Raw genomic sequence first — 27,352 nt, 5'->3', positions numbered from 1 at the left:
GGGAGTCCCCCAGCACAATTGGCAGCAGAGAGATGAGTAGACCTGATTGCATGGCTATCTCAAAAATAATGATAACAATACCCAGAATAAATCTCCCTTGACATTGGAGAGCAAAAATCCTAGCCCAGCTGGCTGGGTGACTTGCTGGTTTCGAACAACCAGGAATTCCTTTGTGTATTTTAATAAAGAAGCATTCATCTTGGCCGGGCCAGCAGGCAAAGTGGGGCCCCGTGAACTTTTCTATCAGATCCCCTTTTTTGGCATCTGTGCCATTTTAAAAAAGAAATCTTTAAGATTTAAAGTACCCGGAGGAGGGCTTTTTCTGCGGTGGTGCCCCATCTGTGGAATGTGCTCCCCAGAGAGGTCTGTCTGGCACCGTCGTTATTTGTTTTTCGGCGCCAGGCTAAGACCTTTTTATTTCAATGATATTTTAATAACTTTGAATATCAGTTTATAGGTTTTAATATGCAGCCAGGGTGGATCTGGATTTTATCTGTATTATGTTTTATTTTATTTATGTAAGCCGTCTCGAGGCTACGCGATGGGACGGCATACAAATGCTATAAATAAATACATAAATACATAAATAAATAAATAAATAAAATCTGCTTTCTTACCAGCAACTGGAATTGCAGTTGCTACTTTGGCTGCACATACAAAAAGATCCATTTTTGGGGTCGAGTGATAGGCTGACGTATGATGTCTTAAGTTTTTAAGCACAGATGTCGGCTATTTGGGTGGAGCCTCTGTTGTTTTTGATCTCAAGTGTTAAAGCAAGTGAACAACCATATCTTAGAGGTAACCTTTGGAGAAATCTTCCATTCACCTGCTCTCCAAAACGAAGCCCAAGACTTCCCTGTCTTAGACCCAGATGTTCCCCAACCGAGCCTCCGAGAACACACAAGATTCCTTCAGAGCTACTCAAGGCTAAGCCTCCAAGGGAGAAAGGGTTATTTTGTGTTTGTTTTCGACACAAATGAGCTGTTTTTCCCTGGGATATCTAAGCAAACTCACAATCCGCCTCTGAAATCCACAGCTCAAAAGCGCTAGGCTGGGCATGGTGGAAGGCGCCCCCTGCTGGGAAGACTTGGCGCTGCCTTGCCAGTGCTGTAGTTGAGTCTCCGCTCGTCTCTCCAATTTGGCTTCCTCGGATGGACAAACAGCCAGACAGCCAGACTGACAGACAGCACAGGCCTGCTTTCCATCATGTCTTCCCTGATTCAGACGCCAGCTGTCAGTGCCGGCGCGTAATGACTTTTCCTAGGAAATTGGATCCCGGCGTGCTGCTAACGAACACATCACAATGCTGTTCCTGTTTCTTAGACAGCCACTGACAGTCTGCCTTGCAGAGTAACCTTATTGAGGCTTGTGTTGGATGTCCCTTTAATCTGCAGCCGGTTGGGCTCGGACCTGCAGCCTCAGCCCATTTGCTGACTCCCCCAAAATGTGTTTAGGTTGGCCTTGGTTCTAATCTCCGTTGTTCCCCAGGGTATATTATGGCTAAGTAGCATGATCTACATCGCCAGAACTAGGCTTGCTGGAGAAATCCTCCTAGGATACACATCATGTTGAATGTCTGAATCTGAGATTCTGTGAAAAAAGGTGCCCCCATTTGCAGACACGTTCAGGACTGCTAACAGGGGGCATGGGGTGGTTTTCAAACGGAAGCAAAGTCCTTGGATATCTCCATGCATAAGAGGGCGATCGCAGGATGCCTTGCGGAACCCCAAGATTTCCAGCAGCACAAAAGATGCTGGGGGGAAGCAAACCTTATGGGAGTTGGGGAACCCATGCAAGGAGGCCAGCGTGTCCTGAATGGCTGCAGAAGGCTGCCAGGTGGGATAAAAAGTGGGAAATGGAGGAGGATGGGTGCGGAAGGCAGGGCGCTGGAATCGTGGGGCTACACGCTCAGGAACGTGAATTAGCTGCCCTTCTGAGCCCCTCATTGGTCAAAGGTATCCAAAATAACCCACTCACTGGCCTGGTAAACCGCTGCTACTCTCTTCCCAGGATCTCCTATCCCTGTGCTGTTTCTCTGTGGGCAAAGCTACCAGCCTCCCGGCAGACGCTTGGCTACATGTTACCTCCAGCCACCCCGGCTGGGGGTACCTGCTTCAAACCTGCCCTGCTTTGGGGAACCCACAGACCACTGACTGTGTGAAGAAAATGCTGGACCTTTGGGTCTGGTCCAGCTGAGCTCTTCTGATTTTCATATGTTCCCAAGAGCCTTCTTTCCCCATATACTGTTAATCCTCCTCCTTTCCCCATATAATTTTAATCCTAATTGGCCAGCCAGTTCTAATGAATAGGGTTTGTTCCCAATTGGTAAGTGGTTCTAGGAGTGCCTTAGCGTGGAAAATTGTTCCAGAGAAACCCTACAAAGGAAGGAACTTTAATCTGCAAAATCGGATGATCCACTGTGGGAGTTTGGCTTGCAGGGGTACTGCACCTTGAAGACTTAGTGCTTTGAGGTGCTGACGAGATTAGCATCACCATATTATTATGGGGTTGGGTGGGGTTTGGGCTTTCTTCTCTCTTCCTCTCTCTTCTTCTCTTGCTCTCTTTCTCTCTCTCTTGCTCTCTTTCCTTCTTTCCCTTTTAGAATGCCTTTGAAGTTTTGCATGAAGAGCACAATAACCAAGATTTGAATGGTTCTCCCCCCTAGGAATAACATGGCAAAAAATGAAGAAATGATGCTACCTTGTCATATGAGTTGCAATGGCATTGAGATGTCACCTAGAGCAATGTTTGAACCAAACACTTGAGGATTTTCCAGAAAAGCTAAAATCATTTCGATAAGAGCTTTCCAGCATGCTTCTTCTTGTCTTCTGCACATCCCTGGGGTGCTACTAGATGTGGCCGAAAGCAGAATATGAAGCTAATTTGAACATCATTTCCTTGCACTTTGAACATGTGGAGAATTTGGATGAGGCTCAATGAGTTGGGTAAGAGGAACTGTATGCATGCATATATATATATATATATATATATATATATATATATATAGATGGGTGGGTGGATGTATTTATTGATTTCCAATCCTAAACAACAGGCACTGAAGGAACAGTCTTACCCCTCCAAATTCTATGAGGGCTCTATAAAATCCAAAATTTTGTTGACTCGAAGTCTAAGGAAATAGGACCAAGGACAGCTCCCTGGAAAATGTACAGATACGTATGCCTGTGGCTCGATTTCCTTCGGCTTGTCCTGCTCCAGCAGTCTGAGATCTACATAAAGGAAATGAAGGCAAGTGACAGGCCTTCACCAATAGTTTGCTTTGTTAAAATAAGAGCCTGCCCCCTCCTTTGAAATTGAGCCCCACCAGATATTCAGACTTCTATTGTGACTTGCCCCTTTGGAGGTGTTTCATGAAATGCAGACTTTTCCCAGTCAAACCTGCTGAAGAGAAGGTCAGAAATGAAAAAGAGAACGAGCTGAGATGTGGATTTTGGTGGGTTTAGGTGCAGTTTTGAGTGGCGGTGGGCAACTCTGTCAGGATGATGGGACCAGGGCTCAGGAGCAGGGTAGAGTCCTGCAGTGGGTTCAAAGGGCCAGAGGAAAGAGGGGTGTTTGTTTAACAGTCCAGAGGCAGGGAGATGATAGAGCCAAGCAACACCGTCCAAGAGCAGCCTTCAGGGGCCAGCTTCTGGGCTCCCCATTACAAGAGGGTCATAGCAAGGTTAGGATCAGTTCAGCGCAGGGTCACAAGGATGGTAGCTGGATGGGAGGGGGTGCCCTATGAGAGGAGATTGAGGGAGCTGGGACTTTCCAGCTTGGAGAAGAGGCGACTCAAGGGGATCTTTTAGCGACTCATAGGGATGTGGAGGAGCCTTGCAAGGTGGAGGGTTGTGACTGGTTCTCCCCAGTGGTGGAAGGAAGGATCGGTCCAATGGGGCAAAGCTCAAGCAACCAGGTTGGATGTCAGGAAGTACTTCCTGATGGTTAGGATCCCTAGGATATGGAATGGGCTCCTAGGAGAGGTGATGGAGGCCTCATCAGTGAGGGTATTCAAGGAAAAACGGGATCCTCATGCTGGACTTTATATGAGTGGATCTGGCTGGAGCCGGGGGTCAGACTAGATGGCCCGGAGACCCCTTCTGACTTGCTATGTTTCTATGCTCTGGAGCAGGTGAGGTCAGGAAGGATGAATCTGCCTTGGTCGCCCTGTATGATGACCTGTGCAGGGAGAAAGACAGGGGGAGTGCATCCCTGTTGGTTCTCCTGGACCCCTCAGAGGCTTTCGATACCATCGACCATGGTATCCTTCTGGATAGGCTAGCGGGACTGGGGGTCGGAGGCACTGCTTTGTGGTGGTTCCACTCCTATCTCAACGGCCGATTCCAGAAGGTGGTGCTGGGGGACTATGGCTCTGCGCCGTGGCAGCTATGCCATGGAGTTCCGCAGGGGTCCATTCTGTCCCCCTTGCTATTCAACATCTACATGAAACCGCTGGGAGAGGTCATCAGGAGGTGTGGACTGCAGAATCATCAGTATGCTGATGATACCCAGCTCTACCTCTCGTTTTAACCAATCCAGGTGAGGCAGTGGCTGTGCTGAACTGGTGCCTGGCCGAGATAATGGGCTGGATGAGGGCCAATAAACTGAAGCTCAATCCAGGCAAGATGGAGGTCCTGTTGGTTGGCGGATCGGGCTTCAGGATGGGGGACCTGGACCTTGTCCTGAATGGGGTTGCACTCCCTCTTAGGGACAGGGTTTGCAGCTTGGGAGTGCTCCTTGACCCAGAGCTTTCACTGGAAGCTCAAGTAACAGCAGTGGCAAGGAGCGCTTTCCTTCAGCTTCGGCTGATCCATCAGCTGCGTCCCTACCTGAAGAACGATTGCCTGGCGACTGTGACACATGCATTGGTAACTTCCCAATTAGTCTTCTGTAAGGCGCTCTATGTGGGGCTGCCCTTGAAGATGGTCCGGATACTTCAATTGGTGCAAAATAGAGCTGCCAGGCTGCTGACGGGGACGGGGCGTTATGGTCACATGACTCCAGTCCTCCGTCAGCTTCACTGGCTCCCGATTGAAGTCTGGGCCCAATTCAAGGTGTTGGTGATGACCTATAAAGCCCTTAATGGCTTGGGACCTGGTTACCTAAAGGAACACTTGCGTCCATATATGCCCTCCCGCCCCTTGAGATCGGCAACAGATGCCCTTCTTTGGGAACCCTCCGTGAAAGACATCAGGAGGGTGAGCACCCGGAGGAGGGCCTTCTCTGCGGTGGCGCCCCACCTATGGAATGCGCTCCCCAGAGAGGTCTGCCTGGCGCCGTCGTTATTTGTTTTTCGGCAGCAGGCCAAGACCTTTTTATTCAAACAATATTTTAATTTTAATTGTGAATTATTGTTTTTATGTACTGGTTTTATACTATTGCCGAGATGCTCCGGATTTTTAATGTTTATTCTATGTTTGTTTATTCTGCTTTGTAAGCCACCCCGAGGCTTTCTGCGACTGGGGTGTCATAAAAATGCTATAATAAATAAATAAATAAATGTGGGCAGGTCCCTGCAGGAGACAGACGCAGGGAGAGGCTGGAGCAAGGCTGGCACGCTCTGGGGTTCGGGCGAGGCGATGCAGGGAGCCCGGGCACAAGCGGGTCCCCAGCACAGCGTGTGCTGCTGTGGCCGAGAGCGGAAGTGCCGTGCCGCCTCTGAGCCTGTTCTCGGGGCCCTCCAGCCATTCATCTCTGCCCCACATCCATTCTCTGCAGGCACCTGCAGGGCCTCTCCAGCCCTGATCCTGGCAGTTTCTCCCATCATTGGAGTTGCAGTTCTGCACACCTGGTTTCTGGCACCCAAAGATAGACGTGAGAGGGCTTTGCTCATGCCCCATCCTGAGTTCTTCATTGTGGCCACAGCACACCTTTCTTGACTTTGTGGAAATCGCAGGGCCTCGATCTCAATAGATACCGTAGAAGCGTGGGGAGGGGTGGGGAGGGGGCTGTGGCCACCTGCTCCTGTTTAGATGCAGACGACACCTTTTCCATGCAGCGCAGGGGCTCTAACCATTGAGCAGCGCTCCTTCCCCCATGTCACTTCCATGTCCACCCTCACCCACAGAGCATCTCCCCCAGCGTCCACACTATCACCTCCTTTCAAACTGGGTTACCGCTCCTCAAGCCATTCCAGAGCATCGGAATCCTTGGCCCCAGTGGGGCCTTTGTTCATCTGGGGTGTTGAACCTCAGGCGTGTGGGCCAAATGCAGCCCACTTGAGGCCCTAGTCTGGTCTCTGGGGCTCCCCAGCTGGCAGTGGAACGGTAAATCCACACGGGCTGCAATCTGAGCTTTTGCAGAACTGTCCTTGGTGCTGAACCTCTTCTGGGAAAAGCTTTCAGCACCACAGCCTAAAAACCAGTGACACTGGAATGACTAGAGTCTATTGCTGGATGGCCATGTCCCCTTCCTTTGCCTCCTCTTACTTTCCCCCAGTGGCCAGCAGTTTAGCAGTTTCCTGTCCCTCATGCAGTTTTCCCCCTGCCCTAAGAGGTCTCTGTGCTCTCCCAAAGCTGAGTTACTTGCAGGAAGAGCTTTGAGCTAAAATGCCCTAGTGCCTTGGCACCTCCCACTTTTCCTGTCACCACACCCCCTTTCCCTTTAGCCCCTCCCACTGCTGGTGTGCAGCCCCTCTTGCACACCCTTCCTTGCAATTTAATTCTCCCTCCCCCCATGTAAAACTGGCTACAATGACCTTACTGACCACTCATTTCCCAGGGACCCAGGTACAAAAGAGGAAGGACAGATCCCTCGGCCTGGTTTCACTCTGGTGTTTTCTCCTAGAGGTCTTTTCCGACCTGCATGGTCCTCGCACCAACAGGTTGAACAATTACATGGCCCACTCCAGCAATTTCTTTGCTTCGGTTGCTCTCTGCAGCATTGCTACAAAATCAACTAGATTCTGAGCATGCCTCACCCTCCTATTTCTCTGCAACATCCATCCAGTGTATTAAGAGAGACACACCCCTCCCAAAAATGTGCAAATGGACAATCCCACCATTTCCCCCCTAAATACATTTTAAGTTGGCAGCAGGAGCATAGCTTGGGAAAGTCACTGACTCCCGGGCTTATCTACCTCACAGGGGTGTTGTGAGGATAAATGGAGATGAAGAAGATAATGGAAGCCACTTTGGGTTCCTTCAAGAAGAAAGGTGGGTATAATACAATATGAAAAATTGAGAGGAACTGAAAGTGACAGATCCACAGATACCTGTCTGGTGCCCCAGTTGTAATTTCCATTGGATGACATGGCACAGAGATTAGACTTTAAAAAGCAGTGGGCCAGGAGGGAGGCAAAAATTCTTCCAAACTACCCGAGTAGCCTTCTGGAATCTGGATCACTTCTCTTCAAACGGAGTAACTGGAAACCCCATTTGAAGAGGCAGGTCCAGCCCATCACCTTTTCCGGCAACTTCAAACTCTTCCCTGCCCTGTCTGCCATTTCAAATTTAATTGTACCAACCCCGTACGTCCAATGCCTTTTCAAATGGCACGGAGCAAGAGAGGTCTAAACGTGCGGTTTGAAAGGCTACGTTGCCTATTTTCTATAAATAAGCCAAGGCTGGAATGGCCACGGTGAGATGGTTTTCATTTGTGTATCGGCACTTGAATGCCTGACTTCCTGAGTCCTTGATCTTTTTTAAACGGTGAGATGAAAAGTCTGTGTGTGTATTAAGAGAAAGAGGAGGCGGTTTGGAGCTACTTATTAGAATCCAGTTGGCCAGCTGAGAAGCACTCCTTCCTCTGTCTGCTTCAGTAAACAGCTCACCGACCTTCTCTTCTGCCTCCATCCATTTGTCAGGGGACTACCAAGGCTAGAGAGCTCCCTCGTGAGTGTTTTCAGGCTACTGAGCCTTCTCATATTTCATCCCCACTGATGGAATGTGTTATCTTCACGAGTTGGACAAATACAGGGGCGACTTCGTCGGCTGGTGTCGTGAGAGTTTTGGCCCTTCGCACAGACAAAGCCACAGCCCTTTCTTGCAAAATGCTCTTGATTGGGCAAAGCGTTTTCCAGAAGCACAAGCACCCAGAATGAATCTCTGAGCATGCACAGAGTGGGTTTGTTACCCCAATCTAGTGTTTACTTCCAGGAACTCTCCTTATGAGCATGCCTGGGCCCCATTCTTTCGGGAGGGCTCCTTTGGAAACGGCACCCCTTCTCTTGACACGCCAATCCTCTGATTGGGGCTCCCTCCTCTGCAGATGGCGTGTCATGGGGTTGAGAGCTTTACCTGCCTTGTCCGTCTCTGAGAAGCTCCCCTGTCCCAAACCCCCTCGCAAGAGCAGTATGTCTTGATCATTCTCCGAGTCCGGCCTTGAGATGAGCACCTCTGCTTCTCTCAGCTCAACATCTGGAATCGGCTCACATGCCGAGGCCTGCTCTGCTGCTGCTGCTGCTCCTCCTCCTCCGAGTCCCAATCAGGAGGCCTTCAGAATGCACAGCAAGAGCACGCCTTGCTCTCTCCCAGCAAAATCATACTTTGCCGCCAACATGCTCTGCAGTCACAGTCCGGTCTGGTGGCAGCCCGGGTCCAGCTTGCGACACAGGTTCAGAACAGGATCCCCCGGGAGACAGGAAACAGAGACCCAACATGCACAGCTCTGAGCAAGGCTGAGGCTGGAAGCCGGGTAAGTTTGCCCTCCTGTGGCTCCAACAAGCAGCAGATTGCCACTGAAACTCAAGTATATTCTGACTGTCTTCAGGCTGGTTCGCCCTGACAGCCTATTGATTTATGCCTTAAGTGCTTGCCATGTGGTGAAGCATTTATGGTGCAAGTCCTCAGATGCAGGGGAACTGGGGTCTTCCTGGATAATTAGGAAGTAGGGATAGTTGGAAAATCTGCTTCTATTCACAAAAAACTTTAAAAAGCCTCATTTGCAACCCCAAATGGGAACACAGTTTCCTGGAATTGAGCTTGCATTTGGAAAATGTGCACTTAGAAAACAAAATACCATGCAGAGCTTTCTTTAAAATATGGGCAACCTGGGAAATGGATCTCTTTGGGAAAAGTGCACAGCTTTCTCAGAAAGCAGAAAAGGAGATATTTCCTCCTTAGGAAAACCTTCCAAACACATCACAAAGGAGAACAGGAGTGAGCTGAACTGAAACATGAAGCAATGTTTGGAGAATTTCGACAAAGCCAACCCTTCACACGCAGACTTTGAAGGCGGCCTTCTGTCTTCAGCCACTACAAAAAGAACTGCACCGGCTGTGAGGGCAAAGAGGAGACTTGCCAAGGCCACAGTCCCCTCTCCGACCAGAGAGTACTTTCCCGAGGCTGCAGCTATGACTTCAGCCTAACAGATGGGCCCCATGTGAGCCTGGGAGGTCAGATAATTACACCCTTAATAAATCAAGTTTAAAAAGCATTTTGCAGTGCACCTAAAATTATCTTTAATTTTATTGCAACAGAGATGAGGGAAGATTAGCTCTCAAATACTTCAGTGTGGTTGGGCCAAGCAACATAAATCCCTGCCCTGCAGTGAACTAATTTGATATTCTAGGGGATACACAAACGGATCCTTTTTAATCCTGCAACTGAGCCACTGCTCAGTCCTTTGCTCCGGGTCTCAGGCACGCTCCCTTTAAGGTTAGTTTAAGTGAATGCCATGCCATTTCTGCAGCAATTAATGTGGGGTTACAATGGTCTATTTTTAGGCCTTTAATAAGAGCATTAGCTCAGATTGCCTGCGCCAGCAATTCTATGGGAAGGGCAAATGCAGTAAGGACAAGGCTGCTGTCTCCTTCTCACAGCTGCTACTTGGAAGGCTGGAGTGGCATCTTTGCGGGGTTGGGAGCCCGAGTCACTGCCCAGAACCTGCTGTGAGGCTGCACCTCACCCCCTTCTGCTGCTGCAGAAATTCCCACAGTGGGAACAGTTATCGTGGTCGTCAACCATTCACTCATGCTGAGCCTTTGACCGCTCGATGGATCATTGCTTTCCAGGCCTCTCTGTCTTGCGCTGCTTCCTTCTGACTCGCTCTGTTTCTGTGTTCCTAATGTGTCCATGATGGTGGAGCTTGCAAGGGGCGGAACATAGTGAACGACGCATGTGAGAAGCACCCAGCTGGCTCAGCCCAAGGGTACATCCAGACCAGCATTCTGCTCACACGGTGGCCACCAGCTGCCCATGGGAACCCACCAGCCGGGCTTGAGTGCAGCAGCACCTCCCACCCATGATCCCCAGCAACTAGCTAGGCCTGCTGCCTCTGATCCGGGACGCTGCACAGCAGAAAGCCCTTGGTAGACATCTTCTCCAGTGTACACAAAATCTGAATCCAAGGGGGGTTACTACCTGGAGGAAGGAGGCCATGCATCTGCTGTGGGGCCCAGAGAAAGACCCCCTGGAGGCTGTGGGGAAACCTGGCAGGGGTCATCCCTAGCCTCACTCAGGTGGGGCAGGCACACAGTGTCCAGCACTGAGAACCACCTGTTTGCTTGCCGGCTTTGCTGCATCAGACCAATACCTGTTCTGACCTGCGTGCAGACAGGTTCATTCGCTGGTGAATAATAAGATGGCGTCCAGCGAGTCCTCGTCCTTCTTCACCTCTGCGAGTGGCTGGACCCTTTTATGTATGCAGTCCACAGCCTGTCTGGCCCCAGGATGAGTCCCTCAGCCCAGAGCATCGGCTTGTTCAAGAACGCCTGATAAAATCTGATTGGAATTTGTTCCGCTTCATGAGGCTCTCGCTAGATATTGGGAGCTAATAATGTTAAAAGTGTATGTCACGCAGAAACTGGGAGACTGAAGGGAGAAAAACAGCCTGGTTGTGCGTACCTTAATTCCATCCTGCTTAGACTACCACAATGCACTCTTTGAGGGGCTCCTTTTGAAAAATGTTCGAAACTGGTCCAGGATGTTCTGGCCAGATGTTGTCTGGGGCTGGTCCTAGAGAGCACGTGACTACTCAGTTAAAGCAGTTACTTTGGCTACTGGCCTGTTTCTGAGCAGATATTAAAGTGTTGCTCATGACCCCGAAGCCCTGTAGGGCTTGGGACTGGGCCACCAGGAAGCCTGCCTTCTCCCCTATGATTCTGTCTGGGTCTTCAGGAGAGCGTCTTGTTTCAGGACCATCAGAGGTGTCTTTGGTGGCACTCGAAAGAGGGCAGTCTTGGTGGCTGCCACAAGGCGGTGGACCTCCAGGGTTGGTGGAAGGACCTAAAAATCATTAGAAAAACCCAAGAGGGAGAGGAACCCTTAAATGGCCCAGTGGCTGCGTGGCCAAGGAAACTGAGAGGAGGGTGAATGGAGTGGAGTGCCCTGGGGAAAAGCATGGCTGCTTGGAACCTCACCAGGGGAGCCTACAGTTACAGGCCTCGCATGGAGCAGAGAGGTGGCTGCTCCGGAAACACCAGAGGAAACTCAAGGCAAGATCAGCAGGACTCCCCGCTTGCCTCCAGTCCCGCTGATACTCTGTGATCATGGAAGAGAGAGGCCTTCTCAGTGGTGTCCCTCTTCCTCGCTCAAAGATCCAACTCTCTCCCCAGTGAGCTGCAAAAAGACAATAATGGTGGCATCAGGTTCTGGCCTTGCAGGAATTTGGTGACATGGAACAGACTTATTAATGGGCGCTGTGATTTGGGGTGTCATTTCCCTGACATTGGAATCCAGATTCCCATGAGCCTGACCTGCAGACTCGGCAGTGAAACCCCTTTATTCTGATGCTCTCGGATTCCACGCACTTGCAGCCAGTTTTAACTTGGGAAGTGGGTGGCAGAGTTTTGTGTACCTGCCACAGAAAGATCTCCTCATTCGGAGATTCTGAGCCAGTCAATGGGCAAATACGGAATGAAAGATTTGCCATGATCCATGAAGCACAGATGGAACGGGTCTAACACAATCCATACTTCCCCGCTTGGAGCTTGCAGTTGGTTTGGAAAGGGCAAGGCTGCGGGGAGTTGGACTTCACGCTGAGACGCAGCTCAGCCCCAGTCTTTCCCCCTCCGTTTTCATTTTGCAAAACTCAGAACCTTTCCCTGTCTGTGGCGGCTGCTTCACATGGTCGCTGCCAAGATAACACGTCTGCTTCCAAAATGACCTTCTCATCTCTTTGCAGAGGGAGCTTTGATTTAGGTTTATTAGCTCCCGAGCCATATTCACGGTGACTGATCAATCTATTTCAACGGTCTAAGGAGGCTGGAATGATATACATTCCTTTCAAATACCGAGGGACCTCTTGGAATCTGAAATGAAAGCAGGAGGCCAGGAGGGGAGATGCTTGTAAAGCAGTTGGGATTTATAATTGCTTTTCTAGTTAGATATCTATTAAAAATGTGCTCAAATAGCAGCTTCTCCTGGCATCAAGGAAGGCTGGTTTTGAGGGGCTTGCCAGGAAAGCTCCCCCCTCCGCCCCCGCAACTGCTCCACAGGCTGACATGGAAGAAGGTTGCCAGTTGTGCAACCAAAGCCCTCTAATTTCTGCCACAGGTCCCTGGGAAATCATCTTTCTGTTTCGGTTCCAGATGGTTGCCATGTGTGGGGGTCGGGGTGGGGGGAGGGAGCAGAGAAGCTGGGAAGATTCTTCCGACCTGAGCACCCCCACCTCCTTCTCATCGCCTTGCTTGCCTATCTCCTAGACCTCTGTCCCAAGAGATGGTGCCGGTTACTGCTCCTAAGGGAATGTGCAAATTAGAAAACACTCTGTTTGAACTCTGTGGATATTTGCACATTCCTAATCTGATGGCTAACCGAGGGCTGAGTTGCAGGGGGTTATGTTTGTTTGTTTTCAGGGTGAAGGGACTCGCATGAAATTGTTTGAAATATGTCTGAAAACTTGAATCGGGGAGCTCATTAACTTTGAGTTGTTCTAATAGAGCATTTAGCAAGGGAAGGATCAAACTCTCCATCTGGCCCACTTCCAGTTCCTGACCCTTCCTGTCTGTTTGGTGCAATTTTTGGGCCAGGCTTTAAATTGCACTCTGTTTTAAACACAGAAGTCCACAGGCTGGCTTGATGTGTGCCAGACCGAGTGGGCATCTGCAGAGGGTTGATAGAACAGAATCTGCTGGACTGGGTTGAAACACATTGACCAGATTCCCATTTCCACCATATTCCTCTCTGATCCCGACTGCTCCTGGCCAAGCCCCTTGCTTCTTCGCTCAGAAAAGGAGGATCAAGGTCAGAAGACCCTGTGATGAGCAGGATCCTCCACTGTGATTAGGGACCGGGCTTGGTGGATGCTGGGAAGGGCTGCCCCATCACCGGTCCTGATGCCTTACACACATCCCTCACATACAGAGAGACAGTGATGTATGGTGGTTAAGAGCACAGGACTGAGATCGGGGTTCTAGTCCCTGCTCAGCCCGCTGGGTGACTTTGGCCAACCACAAACTTTCAGCCCAGCCTACCTCACAAGGCTGCTGTTGTGGGGATAAGATGGAGAGCTGGGGAAGGAGAATGATATAGATCACTTTGAGTTCTTTAAACAGGAAAAAGCGGGGTATAAATCTAATAAATAAATAAAGGCAGGGGAAATTAGTTGAGAGAAAGGACAACATTTTGGAAGTGATGTTAAACAAAAGACCAAAAACAAGCTTGGAAACACATACATGCATCCAAAGAGGTAATTCTTGTTTTGAGATGTGGTAAGACCGGTTTTGTCCCCGCCGGAGCATGTGGCAGCATCCCACTAAGAATGCCAATGCATGCTAATGGTGGAGCTGTCTGCAAAACGGAACGGTGTTTGGAAAGGACGGCCCCAGTGACTTCAGTTTGTCTTTCTCTCTGCATTTCTCTCTAGAGATGGGGTTTCTGATCCCCCTAATGGTCTGCATTTACTTCTAATAACTCCCTTCTCAGCTTCTTTGCAAAACCCAGGCTAAATAACCTTCTTCTGAAAAGAAACAGCCAGTGGAATGGGATGAAGGACACCTTGAATGTTACCACGGCAGTTACAAGTTCAGGATGCTGAAAGGAGACAGTGGTAACAATAATAAAAATCCCCCCAACACACAAAAAAGGCCAAATAAAAATAAAATATGATGGAAACGCAACACAGTGGCCAGTTGTCATGGCAACTGGAAGGGCTTATCTTTCCTGGCTCATCTCCCTCAATTAAAAATCAAAGTTGATCTCTGGAGATGTAAGATTGTGGAATTGTTGCCCATATTTTATGAAGGTTCCAATTCTGTTGCAACCATGACGTGGCTGGAATTCTTGGAGACCGTTCTGCCCATTGCAAAACTCTTCAAATCAAGGCTTCCAGTTTCAGTGGAACTGCTTTTTCCCTTGGTCATCCCAAATTGCATTTCCTGGACAAGGGGAAAGAGAGGATGTTGGAGAAATGAAGGGGGGGAACTTGTCTTTGGCTCAGCAAATGTGTTCGGGAAACCTGCAAGATTCTACCGGGCAACAGTTCTCACGTCTTTAGTGCTTCCTTCCTTTCCAGGAATGCCATAAAGGACCAGCATCACTTTCCCTTGCTTTAGGGATGCATCAGTGCCTTTGTGACAGGCATGGCCCCAACCACCTGTGCTTACCTTGATCTCCGATGTACTTACCTGGCTGGGAACCATTAAGGAGAAGTTGGGGCATATACCCATGGAGGAGGTGTACACAATTTTAACTCTGGATGAAGAATTCTGTGAGATGTGGGCCTTTTTCTATCTAACCTTGCATAGAATGGCATCTTAAAACTGCTACAGAATTTCACAGGCTAGATTAAACAAGAGGAGAGTGGGGAAGACAGTGGTGGTTCTTGACGGGGTGCATTGCGTAGTTTGACCCACGAAAATGTTCTCTCCTGCATGCTGAATAGAAGGGCCTTTGTGGGCCTCGGGGGCCCTCAGGAGGAACTTTTCTGCATGTCTTACGAACTGGGCACATTCATTCTGAGATGGGAGGTCCCTTTCATACTCAGGTCCTAAGTGCAGAGGGCGTTAAACTGAACTGAGCCTGGAAAACAACTGGCAAGCCGTGGAGATCTTTTTAGAGGAGTAATGCTATCCTAAGGCAGTTACAATCTTAGCTACCTAGACAAGCTTCCAGACAATCCTTGGGAATAGCTCCACTTAGATCCAGTGGCTGCCATGAATTGCAAAAAGTACCCCCTTGGCAATGCGCTTGCCTTCACCCCACACACTTCCATGGCTTCTTTGTTTCAGGCAATCCAAAGCCCAGCTCATTGCAGCTTCCCTGCGGCAGGGGCATGACGATTAGGTCAGACTCCAGTCTCGCATTCCCGGTCCTCTTTCCCACACTCAGCCTTGGCCAGGAAGCAAGCAGAGTGGAGATCAGTCCCAGGCTCGAAGGCACCCTAATGCCTTCTTTGTGCCCACTATGCAAAGTACTTAATTCTTTGCACCAAGTAGGAGAAACTTGCAAGTTGCACGTGTGGAGACAAACTCCGGTTAATCTTGCTTCTGGCCAGATGTGCACATGGGTGCTTGGCATGAGGTGGGTTTAGGGGAAAAAAAAAACCAGGGGGCTGAGCTGAGGAACCTGATGGATTCCTACCCCCATACTGGATTCTTCACTCATCCTGACCCCGAAGCTCTAACTGTGATTCAGTCACATAAAAGTTTGCTTTTCATTGCATTTTCAAATAATTTCCACCAAAATATTTCCTCTGAACCCTTTTGTGCTTCAGAAAGACAAGAGGTTAAAAAGTAAATCAAAGAATTTGCAACGAAGACATATCTTCTAATTGACAAATACAAACAGCCAGTGATACCACTGAAATTAAAAAATAAGACAGCTGATGGAAAGATATTTTGAGTGGTCCAAGCCACTGGGTTTGCTCTTGGGCTCCCATTCTTCACCCTTCTGCAAGCTGAACCCAAATAACATAGAAATGTTATAATAATAATAATAATAATAATAATAATAATAATAAAATAACCTGCATTTTGATGAGTCCCAACTTGATATACAGCAGGCAGCCAGTTTGGGATATTATTTTCTGATGGTGCCTTTTCTGGCTTTTGGGGGGATGGGCATCATTTTAATCACCTACCAATCTTGCAATTGCGGATGGATATAGGCAATTAGAGTGAAATAGGAGGTGACACATACGGTATTTCTTATGAAATGGGGAGCCATAAAAATTCCCATAAAGCTGGAAGCAGGGCAGGCAATGGTGGGCAACCAAACTGAGCAAATGACTTTGTTTTGTAAATTGGTTTAAACTTTTCATATATGCCCAAAGCTACTATTGCAAAATACATTTTCCTCATATCCTATAAGCCACTTCTGGGCCTTTCTCCTTCTTTATTCGGATATTTCTATATACCTCCTTCCCTTTAGACAGTATCACTGGTTTATTTTTGGATATGGCTAATATTTCCTTACTTTTACTGTAACACTGGTGAGACTTTATGTTAGAAGAGGGAATAAATAAAACTGCTCGTTATTTCAGGAGAGGCATTATTATTGTTATCCTCATCTTTATTATCATGTACATGTCCATACTGCTCAACAGCCAAAGCTATCTGGACCTTCCCCAACAGCAGATAAAATGTAATAAAATACAATGCAACATGCACATAGCAAGAAAAACAAAGTTAGAAAGTTGGAATAGCTTACACAAATTAAGTCTCAAGAATAATATAAGACTAACAAAATGCCCTGTCATAGAAGACAATCTCAACCCGGCACCGGGAAGATATCAAAGTTGACACCAAGCAGGCTTCAGCGAGGGCTTTTTCTATAATTTGGGGGCCACCACTGAAAAGATCCTTTTTCTTGTTGTCGCCAACCAAACCTTCCTTGGAGGCAGCTATCAGAGGCACCATCCAGAGCTTGATCACAGAGTCCAGAGTGATCATGATTGTCAGGAATGGTGGCTGCAAGTCCCATCAATCTTTCTAGGTTCAAATCAGCACCTTGAATCAGGGTTGGAAGGCTGCAAAGGAACCTATATCTGTCTGTGATATAATGACTCCAGTTGAGGAGACTGCCAAAGAGAAAACAGAACAAAACAACCAAGAAAAAGCAAAGGCACCAGTTCTAATTCAACACCAACATGGCTGAATATGCAGGGATCCAAAGCCAGATGTTTAAGGACCAAGCATTCTAAAACAATGTGGTCTAGGAGACTGTGTAGATTGAAGGACTTAATGCACACAGGGGCCAATGCACACAGCCCCATTCCATCATTTCTTCTCCTAACCTCCCTCTTCTGTATTCATAGTAAGCTTCCACCGTTATCCAAATGCAGTTTGTATCAGGTTTTGTGTTCACGCCCACAAAAAGAGCAATAATTATTCATATTTATTATGAATAAGATTCATAACTCTTAATCGGTCACTGGGAGCAGCATTGACAAATCTGTTCATTCAGCAGCAGACAATAAATATTTTCCCAATATGCTGTAACCTGACGAGACCATTAGTGTGGAAAATATGAGTTGTCATGGGGGAAGGGCACAGAATGGCACAATTACTCCAGCTTTGTTTCAAGTAGATGATAAAGCGCTACTCAGCCGTGACACGTGCCCTTCCTATAAAACGGGGCGCATCTATCATTGATGAGAGCCTGGGTGCATTCTTTCATGCTCTTTTGGAATGACAACTTTGGAAAACAAGATTACAGCTGGTGGCATATTTCGTGGCTGGCTTTCTGCCCGATTCACAGAAGGAGGGAAACTCCTCAACAAAAGCAGACTTGTAGGGGAGAGAAAGGGAAAGAAACAATGGCATGCAATGCTGTCACAACCAAAGCAGCAGTTATGAATTTGGCCCAGAAAAAGTCTTGCAAATTTCATTGTTCCACGGGACAGAGAAGCTGTTACATAACTGCTTGCATAACAGAGATTAAATATTAACTAGGCTTTTGACAGTGAGGGTGAGCAGCAAAGAGGAGTAAGTTTAGGGAAAGGGGTTGTGTGAACATGCTGCCATTCTCGTCGCACCTGCTTGCTAAGTCTGACTCCATAACATCAGACTTGGGCTCAGCCCAAACAGCAACTGGGCCCCCACAAACAAGAGGACTCCAGAAATGTGTTGAGGGCGTCTTACTTTAAGGCAACAGCTGTTGTCGTTGTCGTCGTCATCATTGTGGTCATCATCATCTTTTCTATACCTCCCATAGCTGAAGCTCTTAAGTCACCCATCCAGCTTCCAGACAGGTCTGACCCTGTTTAGCTTCCAGGATTATGTGAACATAACATAATGCAACCTGGCATCTCCATGGAGGGTCCTGATCCATGCAGAGCATGTGCAACATGGAGGTGGTGACCCAAGAGAGAGAGCAGGAGGCCCACCTGTAAGCTCAAGCCCACCAAAGCCAAGCACACGGTCAGTAGGCCTGATAGGACCAAAGGTATTCCAGACATAGAAACAGGGTGAGTCAGAAGTGGCCTCCCGGGCCATCTAGTCTGACCCCCAGCTCCAGGCTGCTCCGCTCATGATGCGCCTACCATGTGCATGTCCAACATCTACTAAGCCTTCCCCAATCTGGGATCCTCCAGGTATGTTGAATCAGTTCTCATGATCTCCAGGTCACATCATGTTAAAATGTGCTGCTATTTTTGACCGAGCCCCTTTTGCTTTGGCCCACCCCACCCCTCAAATGTTGGCCCTGAGAGCTTTACTGAAATTAAACTCCATCCTTGGGCAACAGGAAGTTCGACATCTCTGGAATACATTGACTGGGAATTGCTGGGTGTGGGAAAACCAGCATGACTCAGGCGCATCGAAGAGCCCTGCATTCCATCCCAATGCTTGTGCCAACTTGAGTCTATAGCACAGGACGAGCTTTTCCCATGAAAATTCATGCATAGTTTTGGAAATATTCCAAATGCGTTCATCCGTTCTGCACATCTTTCAGATGCACAGATTCTTCTCTCATTGATCAAAGCATATGGGAGCACATGCTTCACAAATGTGCATTTCTCATGCACAGCTTTGAAACATAGAAACAGAGTGAGTCAGAAGGGTCTTCCTGGGCCATCTAGTCTGACCCCCAGCTCCAACACACATGGATGCATTTTCAGTGGTCATTGCACACTTGGAAATGTATGGACTTCACCCACAGATCACATCCAAGTCAGGGTTTGGACAACCTGAACTGGGCAAATCTTGATTAAAAAACTAAGCAAAACTGGAAGCAATCACTCTTCCATCCCTAGGAAAGGTTCTTTGGGTTTTTACACAGATTTTCCTACTCTAAATTGAAGAAGAATAGAACTGGGGACCTCTTCCATTCACAGCATGTGCTGAATTTGATCTGATTCCATTGGAGGATCTGAGGAACTTCACAAGCACCGTTCTTGAGATGACTTTGGATGCCACATGTGGTGCTGCTAATCTTTTATGTGACAGAAGAGAATTTTAATCGGTTCGTGGTCTGGCACGTGGCTGATTGCCCCATTCCAGCCTGTAAACAATTAGCAGTTTTATTCACTTCATCCAAGGCTTTGGTGCTTCTGAAATGGCTTCTGGCCTATGTTTAGTTGAGGGGAAATGCTATGAAGGAGGAGAAGACAGATATGGATATAAAGTAGCTGCAGCAACTGTGGACAAAGAAAACACGGTAGGTCTTACAAAAGATGCCCTCGAAAAAGGGGGCTTCCTGTAATTCAGTGTATGAGTCATTTTGAAGCATACTCTCTGTTCCATCTAGGGAGAACCATGAGGTTTAAATTCTTGATATAGCAAATTTAGGACCTCTATAACATCAGTGAATAGAAAGCAATTAGGAAGGGGGAAAACAGCACCTGACTTTCCAAACGGAAATGTGATTTTTGCCCTCTGTGCTTCCTGGTCTTGTGTTAGGCCATCTGGTTCCACCCCGTTGGATACAAACACTATAGCACAGCAATGGAGGAAAAGATGCAGTCGGGGATTTGGGCTGGGGAGTTGTTTCTGTCTAATGTGGATCTGTGGCACAGCAACAACAAAACACATGAATAAGCAAGCAGAAAGCTGATGTCAAAACAAGATATTCCTTTTCCCTTCCTCAGTTTGAAGGCACCATCAGTAGCCCAACTGATGGTTTCCCAGGCTCACTCAAGTGTTGCTCCATTGGTACCTTTCAAGTACTCTAAGAGCAGCCTTTTTCAAAAGCACATTTCTCCTCTGCCTGGTTTTAATATAAGAAATATTCTTTATTGGTCTTCCGAAAGAACCAGCGGTCTTTTAGCTCACCCAAATTTTCCAAAATGCAGTTCAAGTATCTTCCATCTCACTCTCACTTTCATTTCTGATCTATGTTTCAGCTTGTGCAAATGGGGAAAGCACACATCCTGAATTGGTGCAAATAAATAAAAACAGACCTGCCCATTAAATGCACCTTTTTATAAGTGCATGTTCAACCATAGACACATTTTGTGCATTAAAAAAAAACCTCCTTGTGCTCATGTTTGGGTTTAGAAACAGAAACATAGAAACAGAGCGAGTCAGAAGGGGTCTCCCGGGCCATCTAGTCTGACCTCCAGCACCAGCCGGCTCTGCTCACGACATGCCCACCATGTGGACGTCCAGCCTATCCTTGAACACCCTCAGCGATGGGGCCTCAACCACCTCCCGTGGAAGCCCATTCCACACCCTTGGGGTCCTGACTGTCAGGAAGTGATTCCTGGCATCCAAATGAAACCTTGGCTCCCTGAGCTTTGCTCTGTTGGAGCGCGTCCTGCCTTCCTCTGCAGGGGAGAACAGGTCTCTACCCACCTCTGTGTGACATCCCCTCAAGTATGTTGCCAAGAGATCCCCTCTGAGTCTCCTCTTCTCCAGGCTGAAGAGACCCAGTTCTCTCAGTCTTGCCTCACACCCCATCATCCCCTGCAAACCGGCTACCAACCTTGTGGCCCTATGCTGCACTGACTCTAACCTGGCTATATCCTTTCTTTAATGAGGGGCCCAAAACTGAGCACAATACTCCAGTTGCGGGTGCACCAGAGTCGTGTAGAGTGGCAGCAATACCTCTCTCGATCTGGAAGCCACACTTCTGGCTATGCAACCAAGGGTGGCGTTCGCCCTCTTGACCACCGCGTCACACTGCTGACTCATGTTTAGCCTGCAGTCAACCAGCACTCCGAGGTCCCTTTCACAAGTGCTGCTCTCCAGCCACTTGTCACCTAACCTGTACTTATGACAGCTATTCCTCTGCCCCAAGTGCAAGACCTTGCACTTATCCACATTGAACGCCATCCTGTTGTCTCCTGCCCACTTCCATAGTCTGTCCAGATCCTTTTGGATCTGGACTACCTGCTCCTCAGTTGTGGCCACTGCTCCAGTTTGAGTGTCGTCTGCGAATTTGATCAGCAGACTGTTCACCCCTTCTTCCATGTCGTTAATGAAAAGATTAAACAGGATCGGCCCCAGGACAGAGCCCCGGGGGACCCCGCTTGTCACTGGCCACCACCCCGACGATTCCCCGCTAATGGTTACCTTCTGCTTTCTGTTTGAAAAGATGGTGAGGGTCAGAATCCAGCAACGGTGGAAAGGCTACATGTTCCTCTCTCTCCACATAGGACCTCACCTCCTCTTTCTAATCCCATGCTGGCCTTTCTGAATGAAGAGATGGATCGAAACATGTGAGCTTTCCCTTACTGCTCATATATGAACCGGTGGGTTTTCTACAAGTGACAAATATCAAATGCCATTAAGTTGTCAACGATGGAGTATAACCAATGTTCAGTTAGTAGCTGCCAAATGTGAAATAGCTCAAGATGCGTAAGTCAGAAAAACCCAAGTTTGCCAACATTCTTTGTGCTCCGTTTTGAACATTGTAGAGACTTGGGTGTGAATAAGATTAAGAGCTTAACTTTTTTCCCTTTCGGCATGAATACCCATACCTATTCCTCTGTGTGCTTTCCCTAATGCACACAACAGTTGTGGGCATTTTGGAAAGAGATGCATTCTTCTCCCATGGATTGAAGCCTATTTGTGCTTCTCTTCCCCAAGTCAACTCCCCAAGTTTTTTCATCTACTGTTTTCAAAAGTATGCATACTGTCAGAAACATTTTGGGTGGGGGGAAGTCTGTAGCTTACATTGCAATTTCAGGAAAGTAAGGGCTTCATATCTGTATCTGGACTGTGTTTGGTCTAGAACTAATGATCTTGGATACATTCTGATCAAAAATGAAGTTAAAGTGAATCCCCCCTATATTTGTACAAATACCATTTCATGTTCAAGACCCAAAGTCCTGCTTTGGCTGAATTAGACTCAACATTAGCACCAGTTATAGGGCACGCCAAAAGGAAGGCAACAAGCAGGCTGTTGGCCAAGCTCTGGACTGAAGTTTCAGTCCAGTGGGGGATCAAGCTAAGGGAGAAGTAGTCAAGATACAAGAAAAGGTCAAAGCACAGTTAAGGAGTTGGATAAATTATGCTGTCCAGAAGCCTATCAAGCAGAACACCAAAAGGTCAGTAGCATAGACAATAAAGCAGACAACAGGGTCCAGAAAATACAACAACATTGTTTCCTGCACTGTCTAGACTGAAACCGAGGACTTGTCTTCTAAGAGCCTTCTGAGTCCCACCCAGGGCTCAGCTGCAGCTCATTATATTGTCTGGCGAGGTTTCTATCTGTGCAGAATTGTATCCTTCGGAGGAATCCTCCTTCGTAACATAGCCTTTTTTCTCAGGGGAGCCACGCCGGCCTGTTCCTTGAGAGGATGGAATTCCTGGGGACCAGAGGTGTGTCCAACCAGAGGCAGAATCCACTGCCCCTTGCAGGCATGGACCTGCAGCCACCTCCCCAAACGGCCCAGCCTCCTCCTGGTCTTCTGGCATTGGCTGATCTGGGGTGTCCTTGATCTCTGAGAGCTTTGGATTAATGATGTGCGTGAGATCCAACTCAGGGGGCGAGAATCCATTGGGTTTCCTCAGCTTGGCTTCCTGTACTCCGGGTTGCTTTCTCAGTCTCCTAAATCCACCTTGCACAAACATTCATGGGTGTCCAGCAAGACACACGTCCAAGCAAGTCCATGAAGCCAGTTTGTCCTGCCGCCACACACGTGGCTGGTGGATTTTCCATTCTTTGTGCCAAGAAGGGCTCTGCTCATGTTTGTTGACTTGATGTCAGCTTGGCTCCGTTCCTGGCCAGGGCCAAGTGCAGGAATGAAGCTGGTGAGTGCAACAGAGCTAGATTCCAGCTGGACCTCTGCATCCTTACTCTAGAGCCTCTTCTGAGGAACAGTCCTTCACTGGGAGCATGACACCCAATAGCACTGGAAACTCGCACTTAATTTTTCCAGCCCCGCTTGCCAACAAATATAAAAGAAGGCAAAAGCAAAGTATGCTTGAGATGCAGATCTTTCAGGGAGAAGTACTGTTAATATATTTACAGACTGTTAGGACTGGGTTCTTTTCCAGTCTGCTCAAAAAAGAGAGGTGTAAAGCACACTGCTTTTTGTTCTCAGAGTCCCTCAATGAATTTAATAATGATGCTCAGTTTCAACTCTAAATGAGGTTGAGAAAAGGGAGCCAAAAGACTACAGATGCTGGTCAAGCTTGACCTTGGGTACACCCTTCCAGGGCTCATAGAGTTGATCATTAGAGTTGGAAAGGACTATAAAGCCATTCATGGATCCTCTCAGGCCCATAAAGCACTTTCAGAAGAGCGTTATGAACCTGATGGGATATGATCTAGGTTTGGAAACACTGCCCTGTGAGGAGAGACTGGGAGAACTGGGCATGTTCAGCCTTGAGAAGAGAAGGCTGAGGGGGGATGCAGTATCCTCTAGAAGTTCCTCAAAGGCTGTCACAAGGTCATGCAGGGGTTGGACCCAATGGCTTTCATGGCCCCTTCCAACTCTATTATTCTATGGTTCTAAGATCCTGGGTGAGTTTTGCCAAGCCCCAAATTTCTTCTCCAACTTCTCCAAGGCAGAAGAATATTGGAAGCTCAAGCACTGTCCTGAAGCCCCAGAACAACTCCCTGCCACCCATCTCCATAAACTCCTTTCCCTTTCAACACAACCAGCCCATTTCAGCAAGTAACGGGGTGGGATGATGCATCATGTGCAGAACCCCTGCAGAACGGTCTTCCTTGTAGCGATGGAGATCCCCCTGCCCTCCCTTCTCGTCCTCCCCACACTGGCTGAGTAGGAGGGGTTCCCTCTGTTTACCATTCACTGTCTCCATCAAATGTTTTCCCAGAGCCAACCAAACTCCTGCGTCCTACATCCCACTCATCTCTGCTCTGAGATTGAGGGGATTCCCTGCATTCCCTCATTATCTAATCCCCTTAGGGGTGGAGGAGCATGGGAAAAAGCCGCTCAGCTAAGGCAAGGCTGTGGGAGCTCAACTTTACGGAGGACTCTGTTTGAGCATGAGGCCTGACAAGAGCATCCAGATGGAAACGGTCCTCTTCCATCTTTGCTCCTTTGCTAAAAGATGTTCTAGGCACAGTCCTCATGTCTAACCTGAAATGTATCGAGGAGGGCAGGACTGAATGGTATTGGCAGGGGCAAAAGAGCATGCCTAGAGTTCTGTGAATCAGCAGAACACATGCCGGCCAAGGTTCGCCAAGGTCCATCTCAAAATATATTCTGTTATTTCTTTCTCTCTTTGCACTGCACTCATGCATTGCTTTCCAAAGGTATGTATTAACATGGCACAGCTTCAAGGTGTGCATATTCTTTTCCCACTGATTAGATCCTATGAAAATGAAGTGGAACCAGTTTCTCATATTTCCCTAATCAAGCCTAGGAAGTTCCAGATAAATAAACATGGGGTGCTTCTTGCAAGAACAGCTCTGATATTTGGAGAGCATCCAAAGAAGGCGCGCATATCCTTGATGGTCCTTTGGGACCTGCTGCTCTGAATGTCACAGCCTAGAGATGCCCCTAATGGGGAAAAAGCCACAACATATCAGAAGGATAAGATCTAAGCATTATGTGGAAGTCCTCAATTTTAGCCAGGTGGGGAGAGGAGTGATTCATATTTACCTTTCTTCCTCTTAATTTTTTGGTCAATTTTCTTGGATGTGTCACACATCCTAGAGATGTCTCAAGGCAAGAAAACCAGAAAAATTTCAGAAGGATAGGTGTCAGGGTAAGGGAGTTATGGCCACCAAAAGTCAGCTTAAGCCCCCTCTCCCTTCACCCTGCAGAATTAAATAGTATTCTCATGGGTCCACCAATGACCTCTCCAAAGCACAATAATTAGTGTGCTTGGGGAAAAAAAAAAACATGATTAGGGTTAGAAAGGTCAGTTAGTCTTTAGCAATTTAGTGAAACGAAGCCCAAAGACTCTGTTCTCAGACCCCAAATTTATGAGCATACATTGCCGGAAAAGCACTGTCCCAGTCCAGTTTTGGTTCTGGTGGCTTCAAAGAAAAGTCCATTTCACTTAGGGGAGCACCAGAAATGGTCCAAAGAGCCCCAAGTTTCCTCAGGCTCTTTGTTCTGTATTTTAAAGAACTGTAGCGCAACTAAAACTCTTTTCAACGGGCTAAAACTGACAGTTCCTTAAAAAGAAAACAAAAGCAAACACTTTTGCTTTGCAAATCCTTTCATGAACTAATTTATGTCCTGTAGTTCTGTGGACTTTTAACAAAACAGTCACATACTGGCAGAAAAAGCATCCCAGGGAGCATGAGAAACACAGGAGTATCCAGGCCTGCCTGGAAATTAAGGGTTTTTTTAAGTGTTCCTCTGATTGGCATGCAAAATGCAATTGCATTCCAACTTCTTTATATTCTGGAGAGCAAGCGCTCCATACAACCAACTCTAATGCTTTCTGAGGACACGGCTGAGTATTTGGTGCTGCCACGTTCCAACGTGTGACAAACAGAATTTGTGTGGGTTTGTTTTCCAGGCAGGCATTTGTGCAAGAGAGAAAGAAAGGGAGAGAGAAAGAAGGAGGCAGGCAGATGCCACCAGAAAGGAATTAAAAATAATGATAAAAAAAAAAAAATACCTGAAGGCATCAAGGCTCCCTGGTTGGGTGCTTCTTCTGAAATGGAAAGGTCTACTGTGGAATGATCCCACCTTTTTTCTTAGGAGGAGTCCAGGAGGCCTACATAGCTCTATTCTGTCATCACAACAGCAACCCTGTGGGGTAAGTTAGGCTGACTGGCCCAAAGTCTGTCTGTGAGCTTCGTGTGAATGGGGACTAGAACCCGGATCTCCCAGGTCCCTCATCCAACGTTGTTTCCACCCTCCACAGCAGATGATCTTAAGCTTCTGAACTTATGAGCATTAAGTGCAAGGCTTGAACTGCACTGGTTGGGAACTTTAGTCTGACTGCTCGGTCCTGCACCCTGCAGAGGTGGCTGGTTTTTGCCATACAGGAGAGGGAAAGCTGAGCAGTGAAGGAAGTGGGTGCATCAGAAACATGGAGCTGGAGAACTTGGTGGACATGCTGGGGACCAGCAGAAAGATGGAGCAAATCTAGAGCAAATCAAGCCAAACTCTCTCCGGCAGCAAAAACTTAGAAATGGCTTGCATGATTAAAAGCAAAACCATAAAACAACCGATAGAACAGAACAATACAATAAAATTGTCAAAACCAGGACAAATAAATCCAATTGAAACCAATTATTATAAAAGTGACTATAAAGCAGTAAAAATACTACTTTTTAAAATAACGATTAAATACAAAGGTTTTAACCTGGCGCCAAAAAGAGTATAGGCTCAGCACCAGGTGAACCTCACTGGGGGGCATATTCCATAATCTGGGTGCCACCAAAGAGAAGGCTTCCATATAGCTTGAAGTGCCTGATTCTGCCTGATCTTGGAAACTAAGCAGGGTCTGGCCTGGCTGAGACCTGGATGGGTGACTTAATGTTGTGAGCCACCCAGAGAGTTTTGGCTACGGGCGGTATAGAATTGTAATGTAGTAATAATAATATGAAGAATGTGGACTAGTATAGATGCCTTTCACAGCTGAGAAACCCCAAAAGTGGCAAATTTCCTTCACAGAGGAGATGCTCCTTCCCCTGAGCACTTTGCTTGCCCCTTTCAGTACCGTATATGTCAAAAACGTAGCTGGAAGCATAGTGCTTTCCCTCTGTGCAACTCCTCTTCACAGCCTTGTGCACAAGACTTGTTCTTCCTCATGGGCCACTGGAATCCACAAGATCAGTCGCTGGAACCTCAGTTATAGCATTCAAGTAATAATTCACTAATGGATTTTACAGCTGCAGCTGGTGGCAACGCCAGCCAGAGCAGATTGAGAGGAGTAGATTAACTACCCGACGTTGTCTGCACCTCGGTTGCTATTGGGAATACTAGCTAAGGATGTGGAGGAAATGTCCCATCACCCTACCACCCTGTGGATGTAAAAATGCATATGTCAGATGGGGAAGGTCAGAAACTGAGGGAAATCAGTGTGCCGCTGGAGAAAACGACATGGGGGAAAGAATATTGCCTCGACGCTCTGTTGTAGCATTTGGTTGGCCACTGTTGCAAATAGGAAGCTGGCTTCGTCGAAGCTGCTATTCAGACAAACCCAGCTGCG

Source organism: Varanus komodoensis, unplaced genomic scaffold, assembly GCF_004798865.1.
Source record: "Varanus komodoensis strain SLA01 unplaced genomic scaffold, ASM479886v1 scaffold15, whole genome shotgun sequence".
In the NCBI taxonomy this organism is placed as follows: domain Eukaryota; kingdom Metazoa; phylum Chordata; class Lepidosauria; order Squamata; family Varanidae; genus Varanus; species Varanus komodoensis.
The sequence above is the reverse complement of the archived record's forward strand: the minus strand, read 5'-3'. Positions refer to the sequence as shown.